This window comes from Lactuca virosa, chromosome 6 (genome assembly GCF_052849685.1).
Source record: "Lactuca virosa cultivar CGN04683 chromosome 6, Lactuca_virosa_CGN04683_v6, whole genome shotgun sequence".
Classification (NCBI taxonomy): domain Eukaryota; kingdom Viridiplantae; phylum Streptophyta; class Magnoliopsida; order Asterales; family Asteraceae; genus Lactuca; species Lactuca virosa.
Genome location: NC_136431.1, coordinates 103,897,905 through 103,918,769, shown reverse-complemented (window position 1 = coordinate 103,918,769; position 20,865 = coordinate 103,897,905). Strand labels below are relative to the sequence as shown.

The following is a 20,865-nucleotide window of genomic DNA, read 5'->3' as shown; positions in this document are numbered from 1 at the left end:
TTCAATAAGGAGCTAATCTAGGATCTGTTGACTATACTTTTCAATTATACATTTTTAAATACAAAATACAAATAGAGTTAATTATAAGCGTGTTTTGGTGAGTTGGGCTGCTGTGGATCTTTGGGCTGTTGTGGATCAATATTGGATTGCTGTTGTGAATCATTATTGGATTGTATATCCTTGATAATGTCGAGTTGTAAATTTCTCTCTTTGATAATGTCCAAGGTATTATTATCTATAAAGCTATTCAATCTTGACACCTACTAGAAGTTGCAGCTATGAATTCTAAGGGTAAATCAGGCTTTTAAATTTGATTCAAACAACACAATTAAGCTCAGATCATCATATAATACAAAAAATCTTGAAAACTAGGTTGTAATAATAGGACCTTAGGACCAACAACTTAGTTCTTATATTTTATTGGTTTAATTCTCATGCAGTTCTCAGATTAGTATCATAATATTATTAACAGAAGATCTCAAGTGACTTTTACTTTCTTCTAATGGTTTTAGTTTTAAGAAATAAACTACTGTCTGTCATTTGAAAAGGGAGTAGAATGTTTTTCTAACTACATCGCGGTGAATATGCTACAATTATGATTGCTCCTGGGACTCCGAGATTATCATTAGGAAACTGTTAAAAAGTCGTTTTATATGGGTCAAAGAACAAACTGGAATACAATGAAACCATGAAGATTGTTCATGCAACAAAATGCAAAGTTTGACTAAAGATGTAATTTCCACTATACCAGATGGACCATTTTTGTAATTTACTATAACCGTAAACTATAAACTGTGTTTGTATTAGGTTTTAGATAGAGATGGCTCCAATGCATGGGTTGAAAGAAGACGGCTGAAGGGGCTGATGGGGGAATATTGTCCGATAGTCGCTTTGTTGTTGGTGCCTGACAAGTCAAACGATGTCCGATAGTAATGTAAGATCATGTTTCACTTATATTTGGCAGGGGTTTCAACACCATGGGTTCTGATCATGCTACTTTTTGTAAGACCTGCATCGATTCTCTTTTCTTTTTTCATCATGGCTTTATTACTTAAAGATTCCAAAAGGGAGCGACAGGAGTTGGTTTTTATCCCATTTCTAGGGTTCATAGCCCTAAAATACTGTTAAGTTCGTCAATTGGGTCTAGTTCTCTTCTCAACTCGGTACTTTGTTGATCATTTTGATTGGAAATTTTCGCCACGTTATAAAAATAGTACACAGACTGAGTGCTTCCATTAATAATTATTAATTTAAGAGAAAACCCAGTTGCACCTAACATGCTCGATGAAATGCTTCAATGAGACATACGACTTTATTTTTCACCAAATATAAGGTCAGTGGCCTCTGTTTTTCACCAAATATAAGGTCAGTGGCCTCGATGAAATGCTTCAACATCAGGTGATTGCTCCTCATTTTGTTCGTGTTCAATACCTTTTTTCGAAAATCAGTTTGATCTTTGAGTATTCTACATCTGCATAATTTCATAGTTGAAGTTGGTTCAAATCATTAGTGGGTTTTATTGATATCTTATCAACAAAACCAATATAAAGGATATGATATGATTTGTAACTTCAATTTTAGAACAAACATAAAAAAGGATAGGATATGTTATATCTCTATTCTTCTAGAAGATCATCCCCACTTTTCATCAGCTTAAGACTATATAAAAACTGTTTTTTTTCCCTTTGTGTGTAGGTATGGATGTGTATTTTGAACCAATAATCTCAAAAGATATGGATGGAACTTCAAGTATATTAAAGTTATCAGGAAGAATTTGAACATCCATTGAACCAATAAGGTTTATGACCCTTATGGTGTTAGCTAAAGATCTCCAAACACATTTCAACACCTTAAGATAGCCAAAATGTAGGCTTCCAAATTCACAGTTTTTGCTATCTTCTATAAGCTAAAGAATGAAGCATCAGATCATATTAATGAGGAAATGAATGCTTCCAAAATCACAGTTTTTTGCTATAGTGTATAACCTAAAGAATGGAATCAACAAAGATGATATATGTTTTGAAGAAAAAAAGTCAAATCGCATGTTTCGAGTGACTTTTTAGGATATGTTCTAATGTCCCTTTTTGTTGTAAAGCATCAAGCTCAATTGAAAAGATTTACTTATATGTGAAATATAGCCATTTAAACATATCAATTTCCCATTTTTTTTTACCATTTTATGTAACAAAGAAAGAAAGTAGGATGCCATAATGGACCAACAAATGAAAATCAGTTTCTTACAAAATGGATGAATGTATGTAATGACTTGAGGACTTAAATGGGTGAACATTTTTGTAACTTTCATATGTTGCTTATATTATTTTTCTTTAATAAGTTATCATAGTATAGCATGCCAACTGTTTGTATCGACAGCTCTATGTTTGATTCTTCAATTGTTTACATGTATCCTTTGTCTATACATATCTCTTTTCCTTTTGCATGTTATACAATTTATCGACATTGATGTTGAGTGTAAAAGATCTAACTCCTGTTCTTACGTAAACCATACACCCACCTTCATTAATTATGAATTATCATTAAAAAATGGGTTATTTATTTATTTATTTATTTATTGTCTTTATTCCAACGATTCATACCAATTTAATATTTTTATGATATGTTATAAGTTCTAACCGTTCACAGTTAGCTGTTTAGATATTCTCATTAGTTTCTATGAAGAACTATTTCTTTAAGTTTCTTACTAATGATATTTTGTTGATATTGACAACTCTAAACCTGTTTAAGTTTTTTTTTTTTTCAGCATTTATGCTGAAAACTAATTACTTACATTTATTTTTTACCTTATGTGGTCAATAAATATGTTTAATGGTGAAATATTCTATCTTTTTTAGAGGATACCATTTTATAAGTTGTTTTCTGAATAGATTTTTTCTACTTGTGTAAGACCTAGAGAAAGTTTTTAATGAAATGGCCATGAAACAAGAATTGCTAGTATATGCATGAAATGACAAAGTACTTTCATATTTGTATATTATAACATCTTCCATTCATTTCATTCTATTACAACATTGTACTTTCACCATTCGTATTAATGCAATGTACAAAAAAAATTATCAATTCATTTTGTGTAGATTAAAGTATAAAAGCAAAATCTTTATATATCTGTACAGATTAATTTCATAACCCGTTAACTATTGTCCGGACAAACAATATTAAAATTATGTTTTAGGAAGTAATGCTAAGTTTGTAGAATTATTACGATCTTTCTGGTAAGTTTTTTGGTAGAGTGGTCAATGGGATGTTCACCTTGTGAATTCTTATATGAATCATTAGTTTCTTTTGTCTATTGTTTATGTTGGTAACTTGTGAAGGTGCTAGGGATTAGAAGATTAGAACTTTGAATTTGCATTGGAATATTGAAGCCTAAAATGCCATGCTTCCTCCTATTCCTTCTAAATAATTTTTAAGTTTGCATCATTAATGAATGTTGGAACTGGAACAATCAAGTGTAGTGATTCCAGTTTACAACAAAATCACAACTTACTTCTGGTTTCATCCACTTTAAGCAAAATACCTTGATTTTTGTAGTAATTAAATCCAAAAATGTTGTTATTTTGCTAGAATAACAGGTTATGAGATTAATCTGTAAAGATATATAAAGATTTTGATTATCGATGAGGCGTTTGGCCACTATGACTTTATATCATATACAAGAAATTAATGTGATATATACGCATTCTCACCTTTCAATGGGTGTCTCTTTTAAATAAATTTTTTCTTATTCTTTAATATATTATAATAGAATTTAACTACTGTTTTTACACATAATAGCATTGCACTTACATTAGTAGTCTAATGGTGACAATTTCACGTAAAAGAACAGAGCATGAGTTGATCAGACGATGATGCAACTCATGAAGTTGCCATGTTCATTGAACACAATGAGTAAATCAATGCATAGAATTATATTTAGGAGAGATTAATGTATTTTGACGTGTTGCTGTATGTTAGGATTATATGTGTACATGTATATGAAAAAAAGAAAGGCACCTTTATGATACATGCCAAACTTAACTTCAATATTTTAGTTTAGGGATTTTCTAATATGTGCCCTAAGGGCACATATAAGAAGTATTAATTAATCATAATTATTACCATAATTAAATGTGAAATGCATTAATTATGGAGATTATTAATGAATTTTATATTTAATTATGGTAATATTTCTTATAATTAATGTGTTCAACATTTAATTATAGTAATAATTGTGATTAATTAATACTTCTTATATGTACCCTTAGAAAATCCCTTTAGTTTATTATGATCGTTGTGATATTTAGAAAATGCATGCTAAATTTAGATCACTAATCCAAATCCTTATCCAACAAATTTAATACACACATACTGAGCGCATACTCGTCCGATAACTTACGAAGCGATGTTTAGAACACATCAATAACATGTTGCAATTTTACAGGCTCGATCGTCTTAACCACATGAAAGACGCATGATCAGAAGGTGCGGCCTGAATGCAAACGGCAAAATATTCACCAAATTGCAAGACGTTGTCAAGGCAAAGGATCTCAAAAAGCCTTTCGTTGTATCGGGTTTTGAGGGTTTGTCACAACTTCTTTGCAGAATACATAATGTAAAAACAAATGATCCCCTTACCCTTGCAGAAGTATCTAACCACATACCAAAACACGCATTTCAGGACATAGTCTCGCATAGGAGTCGAGTCTGAGTTTAGTAAAAATATTCACAACAATATATGGTTTGCAAGATATTACAAGAGAAACGGTAAAAATGTGGTCATGCTGTAATAAGCAAAGAAAAAAATTACCTTCAAGATAATCCTGATACAATTCTGGTACGAACTGTGGTGAACATTCCAGACTAGTTCACTATATTGCAGACTAGTTCGTTGTATTCGGGACATGTTTCAGAATTCGTTTGTGTGTGTTTCGGAATAGGAAAAATCAATGTGGAATAACGTAAGGCACTAATAAAACTATTTCTCTGATACTTTGGTCTTTGCTAACACTAAAAAAGACCTAATTTAAGCACATTATAAATACCAACGTAGCTATTATGGATATGTTCTTCGAGTTCCGGAGTAATTCTTCGAGGTCCGGACTAACCATTTTACAATTTTAATCAGAAAATTAAATAAATAGAAGCAAAAGAGTCAAGAAGTAACTCGTAAAACCTCAAACTCATCAAAATAAAATGTCATATCTTCTTTGTCCATTGAGTATGAAATATGATGATATTTGGTATGCATTCCAAATTGAATTATGTAATACTATATATCCATAACTCAACCAAATTAAGTCCATTCAAAAAAAGAGGGTCATTAAAAAAATCAAACCGGTTATTTTATAAAAGAAACAATACAACAATGATTACTTAATTTCCATTTTTTAAAACTCATTTTGATCAATAAATATTTTTATTAAAAAGTAATAATTGTTTTTTTTTTTGAAACGACAAATATATAGTACAATAAAGGCCTAAAACACTTAGCCAGTAGCTAAAAAGCGCAAGACAAAGTATTATGATAGATTACATAATAAGGTGAGAAAACGAGGAAATACTCCCATGAATCCAACTACCACAACCAAGTGAACTTCTATGTTTAAAGCATAAATACGACTACGTAATGACACTATCCACGATCTTAGTTGGGGGAGTACTTATATTTTTGAACACCTTATTGTTTCTTGCCAACCAGATGTACAAGAGAAAAGAAGAAAAATTATGATTGTATGTAGAATTATCCTTTTTCTCATGCAATTTCCCGAAGAGGCGCAAAATCCTTGATTTCGGATACAGATGAAAAATGATTCAATGAGATTCCACACCATTTTGGCCCTAAACCTCTTGTGTTGTATTGCAGCTCACCAATAGGATCTTCAGATTCTGAATTTGTCCCACTTAGAGGACATAATGTGGATTGGAAAATTATACCCCTACATGTGAGATTGCTTGTTACCGGTAGTCTTCTTAGCATAGCTCTCCATACAAAACATCTAACCTTTATATGAATTTATTTTAAGTTACAAATCACTATACTGGTGTGGCACAACAGGAATCAATCATTCTTCACAAGATACACACGGTATACATGCCATCGGGATTGGCGTTGAACCGAAAACCCACCATTGATGTCATATCTATAGCCATGATGATAGAACGTAGGTCGCCATGATGATAGAACGTAGGTATGATAATTCCCAAATTGGAGAACCTTTCACTCACAAAGCAACTTTTAATAGATTCCATATCATATATATGGGGAAAACGATTTTGCAGAGTGAAAATTCCACACCTTTTGTCCTTCCAAAACAGAATATTTATATTAGAGCCTGGGATTAAAGAGAAGAGAGTGTTGATCAACATGGTGTTCAAGGGTGGTGTCACACCCCGATCCTTGTCGGAATCGATCGAGGCATGATATATTGTTCAAAGTCTCATGACAACTATGTTATAATATGATTAGATTCAATTAAGTACTAAGTATGCAAACAAGATCCACAACATACAAATACAAATCCAAATATGAACAACATTTATTACATCAAATTTAAATAGTCTTGTGGATTTCTAAGGTACAACCTATTTTTCATCAACTTCATTCTTCAAATCTGCATCATGGGTAAAAACAGGTCAACTACGAGAGTTGGTGAGTAATCTAATTTTAGTAGAGAAAATTGTGAAGTTGAAACCTTTATAATTGGAAATTTGTTTTCTTTTGAAGTCGGCAAACAATTGTATTTGAGATAACGGTTTATAAATCAAAAATTGATTAACAAATGATAACAACAACAATAAGTCCTCACCCTATATATACATATGTATATATATATATAAATATATATAGGATGGAGCATCTAATCATCATACACACTCAACCACGTGCGATCAATCACCTTAGCGTCCCAAGGCGGGGTGGTCAACCCAATAGCGCTATTATTGTCCATAACGTACCTCAAGAATACAGGCATAGTCATGGAGATTAGACTAAAAATGATAATGCACTACAAGTACATGTAGCGTAAACAAACAATAGTTATACAATTAATGACTCACGTATAAATGTCCCAACAATGTCTCAATTGTGATAAAACAATAAAATGAAGTTGGAACATATTAGAACCACATGATACACCCCAAAAGTATTGAAAATTATAAAATATGGGGTAGATTACTCACTTTAGTCCCAAAACGAAATGCGTGTGTCGTACGATAGACGATTCGGGTCAAAATGACGTAGAACCTAATATAATTAATAGTTTTGGTTTAGGAACTGCTAAACGAGAATGGAGTATTAATACAAATAATTAGACACATATTCTTATATTAGATGAATTAACAATAATTCATTTTGATTATAATATTAAGGTATTTATTTGTTAAATAAATTTTAAATTGAATTACTTACTTTGCATAATTAATTTATATTTTCAATTTAGGCCAGATTTTAATAATTTCTTATTAAAATAATAACTTGCCCAATTATAATTATTTACAGATTTTAACAATTATTTATATGAAATAATCATTAAAATGCATTTTTACATGCTTAAATACTTAGGAAAATAGTTTTAAATAGTAAACCGTATTGAAAAATTATGAAATTATTAGGAAATCATTATTTCATACAATATGAATTACTGTAAAATTTGTATATTTTTCTGAACTGTTTTAGTATTTATTTAATATTTTAATGATTAAACAACACAAAATTCGGGAAAAATAGTAAATGATTCTCAAAAAATCTGTAAAATTAACCATAGTTTTATAACATGATGTAGAGCTCAGTGTATAATTTTCAGATATTTGTGACTATGGGAAGTATTTTTTATATATTTCATTATTAATTAATCAATAAAATCATAATTAATAGTAAAAAGTAATATAAATGCATGAAACTTCATATATCATGTTTAATCAGTATACAGGTCATCCCAGAATTTTCTCAGAATTTATTGAATGCAACAAGTATTTTATGTGAATTATTGCCCTACTTTATTGAAATAATTATGATAATTCAATAAAAATAAGTTATTTTCTGACAATTTCCAGAACTTCTTATTTTATTGATGGTATTCTGAGAAAAATCAGGTTTATGAAAAAAATGAGTTTTAGATATTTTTGTGGATTTAATTTGTTTCTTGTATGAATTTGAAACTTTTAACAACATACCTTGATGAATGCTTCAAGAGGGATGAAGATTTGAGTATAATAGATTGTTCTTGGCTGGAATATGAGTATTTCTTAGAGGAATTTCGAGATTGAGAGTGAGAGAAAGAATAGAGAATGTTTAAGTGGTGAAGAGAATAATGTGTTGGGAGAAAAATGAAAGGAAAGTGGATGGGAGGTGTGAGTGGGAGACCATGGGAATAATCTTTTTGCTTTTGGTGGTCTTCATAATTTCCCACTAACACAAGCATCTTTTACATAATTAATATAAGAGTTTTATAAAATTTAAAGTAAAGTTTATAAAAATAGAGTTTTATAAAATTTAATGTAAAGTTTATAAAAATGGAGTTTTATAAAAGATAGGTTATGATTTGATTATAACAATCTACTTTGATTTGAAGTTTAATTATAGCATTCAAGTTTGATTCTTTTAATTTAATTAGAGCATTATACTTTGATTTGATTTTAATATGGTATCATAATTTAATTTGATTATAGTTATAACGTTGTACTATACTATGTTGCTATTAACGTCAATTTATATCGTAGTGTATGGGTTTTGATCCTATTAGCGTCAGGTAATCTTGAGTAGGGTTTGAATGAGATTGAGAGAGGTTTCGTTTGTGATCTTTTTGAGTGTCCGGCTTCGCAACGCAAGGTCCATAGACCCCGTTAAGCCATGATTTAGTGTCCTACACAATCCCGATGATTGTGCAATAGTGTTTTATCGCTTTGGTTCATTGTTTAGCACTGTTAAGGCTAAGGAAAATCAAACACATGAACTTTCCAAATGATGTTTTCTCATTAAAATAGCGAATTGTACAGTGATTACATAACGTAAACCCTATCATACAAGGGTTAATGGAGTTGACCGGTTTGACTAGTTGACTTTGTTTGACTTTGACTTGACCGAAATTTGATGGTTGTCACATCATCCCCCCGTTAGAGGGAATTTCGTCCCGAAATTTGCATTTTGATTGGGACTTCAAGAGTTTGGAAAAAGATGTGGAAAACTTTTCGTAGTACAAGAAATTGATTATGGTGAGGAACAACCCTCCTGATGTCACATGATGACCTTGGAAATTTCTTATTGTAACTTGAACTGAGTCAATTTAAAAGGAGTTTATTGTTTTGGGATGATAGAGTATTCTATGTGTGCTTTTATACTCCCTGTTTTATCCTTGGTATTACCACTATGAATATTTTATAACGTAGTTAGCGAGTTCCATCATTACGAATGTTTCAACAAATTTTGACGAAATTTGCATTATAAGTCCTACAAGTTCTTTTATAGTCGATTGACGTAAACTAGTCGTATATCATTAAGATTGCAAGGGCATTTTGGATGGGTGACCCCGCCTTAAGCCCATAACCAAACAAGGAACAGGGAATGAGGCGGAATCACACATTCTAAGTCCATAGAATCTTAATGATATATGACCATAATGTTTACACTAGCCCTCATAGATTCCAGGGGCGTAGTATTATTGGGGCCAGGAGTAGGAATTGTAGTTCAAAATAAAATTGTTATAAGCCTGCTATCTTCAAACTTGGGCTTTGGCCCCTCCCGATTCCCAATCAGAATGGTCCAATACTCTTGCCCGATCCAAGTCGAGAGTTGATTCATGTGGCTTGAGCTTAGGCTTGGGTCTTAGAGAAAGAGGCAATGCGTCAGGCTAGCTTCACAGAGCTGCAAAAACTCTTCTCTCTCGACAGTGGATAGATAACATGCCTCGGCTCTTCAGGCCCACATTGCCTACTGGGCCAACTCAAATGAACATCCACTTTGTTACCCCACTTGGGTTATAGGCAAGTGTTACCAAGCCCGGTATCAAGAAATCAAAATCGATTCATCCCTATTTGCCCAATTCGCTGCCTATCTAGCCTGCTGTTCGTTTCTCGCTGTCTCGCCAAGTCAGTCGCCTGATCTCAATCTCGCCAATCGCCATCGCCTAATGCCCAAATCCCTATTCACACTTCACAGAAATCAGGTATGTAATCCCGAGACCCATATCATGTTCAGCTGTTCTTTCTTTTCTGATTGTAAGATTGTTGATTGTTGGTGTTGGCGTATTGCACTGCTGCTGCTGTTTTCAGTCAATCCGTTGCCTATTTATGTGTTACTACTGTCTTACTGAGTTTCTTTTTAAGTTGGCTGTCATTTGTGATTTGGCGATTTTCCAATTTGATTTATAAGTTATGAACTTATAGATTTGGTTATTGTTAAATGAGTTATTGGTTATTGTTCAAATTTTGATTTTGATTTTTTTTTTTTTGTTAATTTCAGTTTATAATATTTTCGGCCCCCCTCCCCCAAGTTAATTGTTCAAGCTCCGCTACTGATAGATTCACTGGTAAAAACCCTGAGTTTTTACATAGATGATAAGACTTATTTGGGTTTTGCCGTGTTCCCAAGATTCATGGTTTATAGACTTGAATAGATGCTAGTTTTAGTAATAAAAAGAAATTTAGAATGTAAATGTCGATGTTAGATGCTTGTACTGATATTTAAGGGGTTAAAAAAAATAAAGTTTTATTAGTTACCTATAGCGACACTCAAGTCATAATTTGCATGTGTGAAGACTTGGAGTACTTTCTAATGAAAAGTGTGCTACTGGGGAAATTCGAAACTGGTACGTAGCTTCAAAGTCAAGAATATGCAGTAGGCATGTGATGCATTAAATGCATGAGGCACAAAAGTCCTAATTTGCAGCAACATATACGTATATGTGTGTGAATTGAAGAAGAAGGTTACGGCTCAAAGACCATTCATTTCCTCTTTATTTTTTATTTATCCATTTACCTTATATAAATCATCACAGAAGAAGGTAACGGCTCAAAGACCATTCATTTCCTCTTTATTTGTTATTTAGTACTTCTCCCACTTCCCTTATATAAATCAGCACATTCTTACCGCGACTCTTTAACTTCTCCCTCACAAATGGATCCGCCTGCAGATCATCAAAACCCCATAGATGACCTCGATCGGTTTCAGTACTTTGATCATCAGGATCTGTTCAGGTATATATAAATGTCACTCATTACACCATCTTTCGCACAGAAAAGTGATTTTGTTTATATTGATCAAAACATGGTTTGATTTTTGCAGTGGTGACCTGCTCAACCATCAGGATTTCGAGTTGTCGGAAAAATCGCATGAAGTGCTCGATCAGAATGTTTCCACAGTACTTAACAAAGATCAAAACATCATTTCTAGAAATGAGTTTCATGATCTTGATCCCCTTGAAGACCCCCTTGAAGATATCAGCTTATGGGATTGTTGGGAGGATGGTAATTTACCATTGGTTAGTTTCAGTGAAGATTGTAAATCTGGTGGTGAGGCTATAGGTAGTTCTAGTGCTGCCACCACTGATCACGGTGACCGGAAGGTGGCAAATAGATTGAGACCATTGGAGTTTGAAGAGATAGCGAAGTACTTTGAGATGCCGATAATCATGGCAGCAAAGGAACTAGGGATAGGGTCAACATTGTTGAAGAAAAGATGCAGAGAGCTAAACATAAACAGATGGCCTCATAGAAAACTTAAGAGCCTTCAATCCCTCATTCAAAATGCCAAGGTAAACTACGATAATAACCTTCTATACATTACTCATGCATGTATGCATGCACTTGGTAACCAAAGTAGTTTTGGTATTTTCTAAAATTTTAATTATTAGTTTCTTTATAACATAAACATAGGCCCTAGGCATATGCCACATCGAATCAATTGTTTTACTACGATTTCTGATTTATATTTACATAAACTTAACTCATTGTAAATTTTATGAACTCACACGAAAAATATATTGAATCTACCTAAAAAAAATAGGAGTTGGGATTAAAGGAGGAGGTAGAGACGTTAGCAGGGCACAAGAAGATGATGGAGAAATTGCCAGGTATGGAATTGACAGAAAGAACAAAGAAGCTTAGGCAAGCTTGCTTCAAAGCTATTTATAAGAAGAGAGGACTTAACAATCCTTAGTCCTTACCTTTTCTTTTAGCCATTTTGTTATAATTAGTGGATTTTAATCTACATTGTATGTGTTTTTCTCTTGATAGATTGATACCCTTTTTAGTTTCATTGTGTTTGTCTATTGATTTTTAATGCAGAAAAGTTTGTATAATTTGGGTATTATAGTTTGTATTATGTATCTAGCTATATTCTAGATTGCCGACACGACTACGCTGACGACTCTATACCAGAGGTCTATATAAATAGACTTATGAATTTAGTAGGAATAACTTGATTATAATCTTGTGATTTGTTCCATGTCTGATCCACTCCTAAGATTCACTCGACATGCCCCCAGTTATGTGTAATTAAAATTTTATTAGACTGTTGATCCAAATGAGTCTACCCTAAGTCCACAACCAAACAAGGAACATGTCAACTATGAGAAACACGCATATGGACTTGTGAGTTATTTGTAAATTGATTATGGAAATAAAGTTTTTAGACATTGTTGGGTAAAATAATTGTAAAACACTTGTTGGGCCATGGTTAGGAGTGTTGGGCACCTTTTGGGCTTTCCATGGTTACTAAATGTGAAACATGTAGCACTTGTGTGGGCCCCCACAAAACTAAGTTTTCACATTTCTTTCCCACTTCTAGGCCCATTAGGGAACTTAATAGTCCAATGAGTTGGCCATTTTGGAGTGTATCCTTTCGGATACGTTTGATAAGGTCGGGTATTTTGATGGCTCAAAAGTAATGTGAATGACGCGTTTTGGCCTATAGGTTTGGGAACTCTCGCCTTTGGTCCCCAGATAAGCAAACTGGTCCCTCGGTTGATTGGGATGTATACGAATGCTTACCTAGTCAGGACTTTCGGGCTACCGGCACCTCCCCCTTCCAGTTACTACGCGTCCATTACTATGATCCTACCCAACTAGAGTGGATGACTTTGAATTTCTATGAGCTATAAGGAATACATACATGTATATACATTTTGTTAAACAACTTGAGTATGTGTGTGATTTTCAGAGAAAGTGGAGAATATTCACAAGTGTATGCACACATATAAGTGTCAGGAGTAATACGTATGCACATAAGGGAGCAATTAACACACAAAGGTATTCCTAGGATTTTCTAAGTGCGAATTGCATGCAGTTGTGTGTGCATTTTATAAACTAGCATACGAGAGGACCCTAGAGGCTATAGACTAGGTCAAGGCAATTAACCTAATTCCCTATAGTCAAGGGCTCTGATACCAATCTGTCACACCCCGATCCTTGTCGGAATCGATCGAGGCATGATATATTGTTCAAAGTCTCATGACAACTATGTTATAATATGATTAGATTCAATTAAGTACTAAGTATGCAAACAAGATCCACAACATACAAATACAAATCCAAATATGAACAACATTTATTACATCAAATTTAAATAGTCTTGTGGATTTCTAAGGTACAACCTATTTTTCATCAACTTCATTCTTCAAATCTGCATCATGGGTAAAAACAGGTCAACTACGAGAGTTGGTGAGTAATCTAATTTTAGTAGAGAAAATTGTGAAGTTGAAACCTTTATAATTGGAAATTTGTTTTCTTTTGAAGTCGGCAAACAATTGTATTTGAGATAACGGTTTATAAATCAAAAATTGATTAACAAATGATAACAACAACAATAAGTCCTCACCCTATATATACATATGTATATATATATATATATAAATATATATAGGATGGAGCATCTAATCATCATACACACTCAACCACGTGCGATCAATCACCTTAGCGTCCCAAGGCGGGGTGGTCAACCCAATAGCGCTATTATTGTCCATAACGTACCTCAAGAATACGGGCATAGTCATGGAGATTAGACTAAAAATGATAATGCACTACAAGTACATGTAGCGTAAACAAACAATAGTTATACAATTAATGACTCACGTATAAATGTCCCAACAATGTCTCAATTGTGATAAAACAATAAAATGAAGTTGGAACATATTAGAACCACATGATACACCCCAAAAGTATTGAAAATTATAAAATATGGGGTAGATTACTCACTTTAGTCCCAAAACGAAATGCGTGTGTCGTACGATAGACGATTCGGGTCAAAATGGCGTAGAACCTAATATAATTAATAGTTTTGGTTTAGGAACTGCTAAACGAGAATGGAGTATTAATACAAATAATTAGACACATATTCTTATATTAGATGAATTAACAATAATTCATTTTGATTATAATATTAAGGTATTTATTTGTTAAATAAATTTTAAATTGAATTACTTACTTTGCATAATTAATTTATATTTTCAATTTAGGCCAGATTTTAATAATTTCTTATTAAAATAATAACTTGCCCAATTATAATTATTTACAGATTTTAACAATTATTTATATGAAATAATCATTAAAATGCATTTTTACATGCTTAAATACTTAGGAAAATAGTTTTAAATAGTAAACCGTATTGAAAAATTATGAAATTATTAGGAAATCATTATTTCATACAATATGAATTACTGTAAAATTTGTATATTTTTCTGAACTGTTTTAGTATTTATTTAATATTTTAATGATTAAACAACACAAAATTCGGGAAAAATAGTAAATGATTCTCAAAAAATCTGTAAAATTAACCATAGTTTTATAACATGATGTAGAGCTCAGTGTATAATTTTCAGATATTTGTGACTATGGGAAGTATTTTTTATATATTTCATTATTAATTAATCAATAAAATCATAATTAATAGTAAAAAGTAATATAAATGCATGAAACTTCATATATCATGTTTAATCAGTATACAGGTCATCCCAGAATTTTCTCAGAATTTATTGAATGCAACAAGTATTTTATGTGAATTATTGCCCTACTTTATTGAAATAATTATGATAATTCAATAAAAATAAGTTATTTTCTGACAATTTCCAGAACTTCTTATTTTATTGATGGTATTCTGAGAAAAATCAGGTTTATGAAAAAAATGAGTTTTAGATATTTTTGTGGATTTAATTTGTTTCTTGTATGAATTTGAAACTTTTAACAACATACCTTGATGAATGCTTCAAGAGGGATGAAGATTTGAGTATAATAGATTGTTCTTGGCTGGAATATGAGTATTTCTTAGAGGAATTTCGAGATTGAGAGTGAGAGAAAGAATAGAGAATGTTTAAGTGGTGAAGAGAATAATGTGTTGGGAGAAAAATGAAAGGAAAGTGGATGGGAGGTGTGAGTGGGAGACCATGGGAATAATCTTTTTGCTTTTGGTGGTCTTCATAATTTCCCACTAACACAAGCATCTTTTACATAATTAATATAAGAGTTTTATAAAATTTAAAGTAAAGTTTATAAAAATAGAGTTTTATAAAATTTAATGTAAAGTTTATAAAAATGGAGTTTTATAAAAGATAGGTTATGATTTGATTATAACAATCTACTTTGATTTGAAGTTTAATTATAGCATTCAAGTTTGATTCTTTTAATTTAATTAGAGCATTATACTTTGATTTGATTTTAATATGGTATCATAATTTAATTTGATTATAGTTATAACGTTGTACTATACTATGTTGCTATTAACGTCAATTTATATCGTAGTGTATGGGTTTTGATCCTATTAGCGTCAGGTAATCTTGAGTAGGGTTTGAATGAGATTGAGAGAGGTTTCGTTTGTGATCTTTTTGAGTGTCCGGCTTCGCAACGCAAGGTCCATAGACCCCGTTAAGCCATGATTTAGTGTCCTACACAATCCCGATGATTGTGCAATAGTGTTTTATCGCTTTGGTTCATTGTTTAGCACTGTTAAGGCTAAGGAAAATCAAACACATGAACTTTCCAAATGATGTTTTCTCATTAAAATAGCGAATTGTACAGTGATTACATAACGTAAACCCTATCATACAAGGGTTAATGGAGTTGACCGGTTTGACTAGTTGACTTTGTTTGACTTTGACTTGACCGAAATTTGATGGTTGTCACAGGTGGAGCTACTATGTAGCCCGGGATACCCCTCTAATTTTCCCGTGAATGTAAAATTTCGTGGTTTTTTTCGAAATTTCGTCACTAATTCGTCACAAATCCATCACAAACTCTGATAATTATAAATTTATTGTAAATTCACTAGTTTAGTGACGATTTTGTGACGGAAACTTCCTTTGGTAATAAAAAATTTTCTAATAGTGCAACCCCTAAAGAATTTGTGCAATCCCTGATTTTTCTTTCTGGATCCGCCATTATGGTGTTGCTCACGTTGTATTGTTTTCTTTACGATGCAATCAACCGGTTTCCTTCTGAAATTATGTATACTAACAATGCAATCTCGCCATAAATTCCCAATGTCAACCTTTAGCCTCCACCACCATTTGGTAAGTAGGGCTATATTTTGAGCTTTAAGACCTGAGTCCACCATCTTTCTCCTTTCTTTGCTGAAACTATCCTTGACCATGCTACCCATTCACCAACAAAGATGCGTCATGTGCGTAAAAGTTATGGGAAATTGTGAGTGCATTATATGGTAACTTGATACCACGAAAGAGCAATTTGTCATCAACATTTTAAGGGCAACATTTAGCCTTCCATGGCGATTATGAAGAGAAAGGAAGAGAGAGGATCACCTTACACCTTTTGTTATAATGAATTCATCCGTAGGAGAACCGGTGACTAAGCGACACCAACATTTGATGCCTTTCCACAATCCAATTATCCAAAGCACCCCTTAGGTCATTTACCATCCGAATCACTCATATTTAGGAGATCGCAACTTACCATCTGGGCGACACCAACTTACGGTCGACGGTTCCTTCCAGTTGGAGCTCCTCTAACAATTGCTCCCCCTTCTCTTCATTCCCTACTGAAATTCATGTAACATCTCGTCTCTGCATATCTATGGTACCAATTCGACTTCAAAATCCAAAAAGTTATTTTGTGTTTTATCTTTACTTGTGGTGATATTCGTAGGGATTTGTGTTATTTTGAATGATTTTGGACGTGTCTGGCAAAAGTAGCTGTTAGCTGGAAGCGGTTAGCGGGTAGCGTGTAGCGTGTAGCAGGATGCTGTAGCTTTTATTTGCTATATGAGTGTTTGGCAAAAGTAGCTGAAAGCTTTTGAAATATATAAAATTACATAAAAGGACAATTGGTTAAAAAAATAAATATATAAATATATATTTTAAGGGTAATTATAAAAATTGATTTCAAAACCTCGGTAGCATTTTGTTAAACGCTACATGAAGTAGCTTTTAGATTTGGAGCATTTTGTTTAAATTCAAAGCTAAACGCTCGTACTGCCAAACACAGTTTTTTGTTTAAACTAGAGCGTTTTGTCAAAAGCTAAAAACTAGAAGCTTCCAAACGCTTCCAAAAACTCCGTGCCAAACACACCCTTTATGATGTGATACTTGCAAAAAAAACATGGAAGTGACCTAAAAAGTTAAGCATGCATGATATTTTCTTTGGCTAATACATCTTAATTAGTCTTAAATTTTGTAGGTCTGCATCAGAGGAAACTTAAATTCCTTCTGTTTTTGTGTATTTCTTGATCGATGTTGAAATTAAACAAATTCTTCTATGATTTGAAATATGAGGATGTCAAGTTTTTGATGGTATCCATCTTATGTTTGGAGTTAGGAAGTAAGGGGATATATGAAGATGATTAATTCTTTCAATTATGTTTTATACTTTTACATGTAGAAGAAGTGTTTGATAAAATACTTGAATGAAATCAATGGTTTTTATTTGACACGATGAGTAACAAACAAACAAATTCTAGTTATTGATTTGAAAGACCATTATTAGAGACTCATTTGAAAGACCTTAGATTGATCTTATGTCAAGGTCAAGTTGTAACTAAATGTCAATGATTTTAGTCCTGTTTCGTGACTTGCCATTATTAGAGACCAAATACATTGATGCAGTTTGTGATCTTAAGACCCGAGTTTTATGAATTGAAATTTGAACAAAGACTAATATTGTTTGAGCAAATGATTTTCTTACTTTGGTGTTGTGAAGTGTCTGATTCGATCAAGCCCGTGTATATATATATATATATATATATATATATATATATATATATATATATATATATATATATATATATTCATGTTGGGAAGAGAAATTGTATATAGATGTTGATAGGTATAAGTTCTTTACTATTTCCATGGCCTACAAGTAAGTGTTGATTATGCACATATCTTCAGAAAGTAAGTCCTATTTGATTTTTGTGCTTTGCAGATTTGATTATATTGTTTGTTGCGACTCACTGCAACTTTCAGTTCCAAAGCTAAAAATTCAAGTCATGCAATTTTATTACTTTGAGTATGATCAATTAATTGTTTGACATGTCATGCTTTGTAATATGTTAGTTGGATACATAGACAATGAAATTAATATTTTCTTTAACTCTTTCTTTTTTCAAAAACTTTGTTGCCCATTCTCTTATAATTTAAATTGATTATTGTAGGCATATGTGAGGTCTGTGTACTTGAAGTTGAACTTACTCACAGCCGAAGGAGGTCTTTGCTAAATTTCCCCACTATAGTATTTTGTAGATCATAAATTTCAAAAATTTTAATTTTTACCCATTAAAAAAAATTGTAGATTTTCCACCTGGCCTATTTTCATTTTTTAAATTCCATGCTAGTGTAAGGTTTTTATTCAAATATTTATTTTGTAACAATTAACAATCTAAAGCATGGATTGAGCTCGTTTACACTCCTATAGCAATTGGAACATTCATGATACTTGACCCAAATTAATAGTCTGCCACTTGGAGTCTCCCATTCACAAAATTAGGTCCTAGTTTGTCTTTTGGAATTTAGAGTGCCCACTATCGGTCTTCCATTCACAAAAAAGAATAATAATAATAATAATAAACTAGGCCAGTTTACTTGGTCTACTAACAGAAAGATATTTTGAAAGCTTTGTTTACCTTCACTTTAATTGCATAATAGTTACTGTATATAAGTTTTGTTTTTCTTGTTTTTTTTTTCTTTTATTTCATTATCAATTCATTAAATTAAGTTTTTAGTTAACCTAGCTGCTAGAGATTTATAACAAAATTATGTATTGTTTCAGCAAGCTAAATCACTACAAAGATATCAATTTGAATATTATTGATTATTACTTTCTTTTTCATTTAGTTAAAAACTAAAAAGTTTATTGTTTGATTTAAAATAAAATAATTAAAAAAAAAAAATTAGTGGAAAAGGATAGGTTCAACCGTTCAATTACATAATACAAGAACCTTTTAGAACTTTCATGTATATGTCTTTTATTTACATAATAGCATGTAGTTATAGAAATAGGTTTTTTAACTCGATTGCATAATCTTATTATTTCAATTTTAATGTATTAATTTAATTTATTAAAAGTTACAACAAAAAGCTAGTATTATTCATAACATAGAGACCTGTTGCAAAACCAGATTATATTACCTACATCATGTAGTAGTGGACAAAACTCATTACAATCTTGTAGATATTGCATAATTAATGATGCTCGGCTTAAAATCTTTAACTATCATTGAGATTAATAACTAATAATAATTTTGACCCAAATAGTCTACCACTATGGGTCTTCCATTGGTGAAAGTAGGTGTTAGTTTATATTTTTTGAATATATATATATATATATATATATATATATATATATATATATATATATATATATATGAGTTAGGATCATATATAACATTTAGTTATTGTGTGAATGTAAGACTAATTTTGAACCAATCATTTGATAAAGGTATTTTTAGAAGTTTAATTTTTAATTAATTATTATCAAATATAAATTCCTTGATTTATGGTAACTTTGATCGGAGCGTGGAATTTTTTTATTAGTTCATTGATTCTTCTTATATTTTTGAATTTGTATGATAGGATACAAATAAATTATCTTTTTGGGTGAAAGCGACGATGGGCGAAGGATGTAGAGAGGGATGCTGGAACTGCGTTCTCTTAATATCTTCTTCTTGAGCCGTAATTTTTATGGGGATCAAATTGATGTTAAGTAGGGACATTGGATATGTAGAAGGTATGCTGAATGTTCTAACTTTCATACAATCCTAAATCTTCATAAACTTATTTCAGATCAGTTTTTTATTGCTCCTTTTTTTTCATGTCTCTTTATTAACTTTATTATTGTTGCTAATTTTTTTAATTTCATTTGATCATTAGAATTGTACTTAATGATCTGTACAAATGGTACCAAACATCGAAGGATAAATCTCGAGATGAAAATATAAGTGTGCACGTCTATATGTTATTTTCTTGTAGAGATTTTTTGTTCAATATTTTCATGAAGCTTTCAAGTTATTGCTAAATATAATCGGAAAATGCTTTTCACCAATCATGAACGATAAGGGTTAGTTTGTTGAAAATGCTTTGGTTTTGTAATCTTAAATGTTAGCATTTGAGAATGCATACCACCTGTTTGCTATTAAGTTGGCCTATTGCACTGTATTAAAAAGTCTATCAAACAAATTATGATATACTTACATGCTTTTGTATTACCAAAAAACGATTCTAATGCTCTAACTCTGTAGTTTTTTTTTGAAAAAAGTGTAGTTTTTTTATTTACAAATAGAGTTTTTTTTTTTAAAATGCAGTTTTCATTAGAAAAATTGCAGTTTTTTTGAAAAAGAAATGCAGTTTTTTTAAAAACAAATTGTAGTTTTTCGAAAAAATTGCAGTTTTAAAATATATATATATATATATATATATATATATATATATATATATATAT

At 31.6% G+C, this 20,865-nt stretch overlaps 1 long non-coding RNA gene across 1 annotated transcript; it reads left to right on the top strand.

The window, feature by feature from the left end:
• The first annotated feature begins 830 nt into the window (after window positions 1-830).
• On the top strand, window positions 831-2,334 carry LOC145121208 (uncharacterized). Its single transcript, XR_013714543.1, has 2 exons — window positions 831-1,398; window positions 1,696-2,334. It is a non-coding gene; the product is annotated as an uncharacterized LOC145121208 (long non-coding RNA).
• Window positions 2,335-20,865: the final 18,531 nt, after the last annotated feature.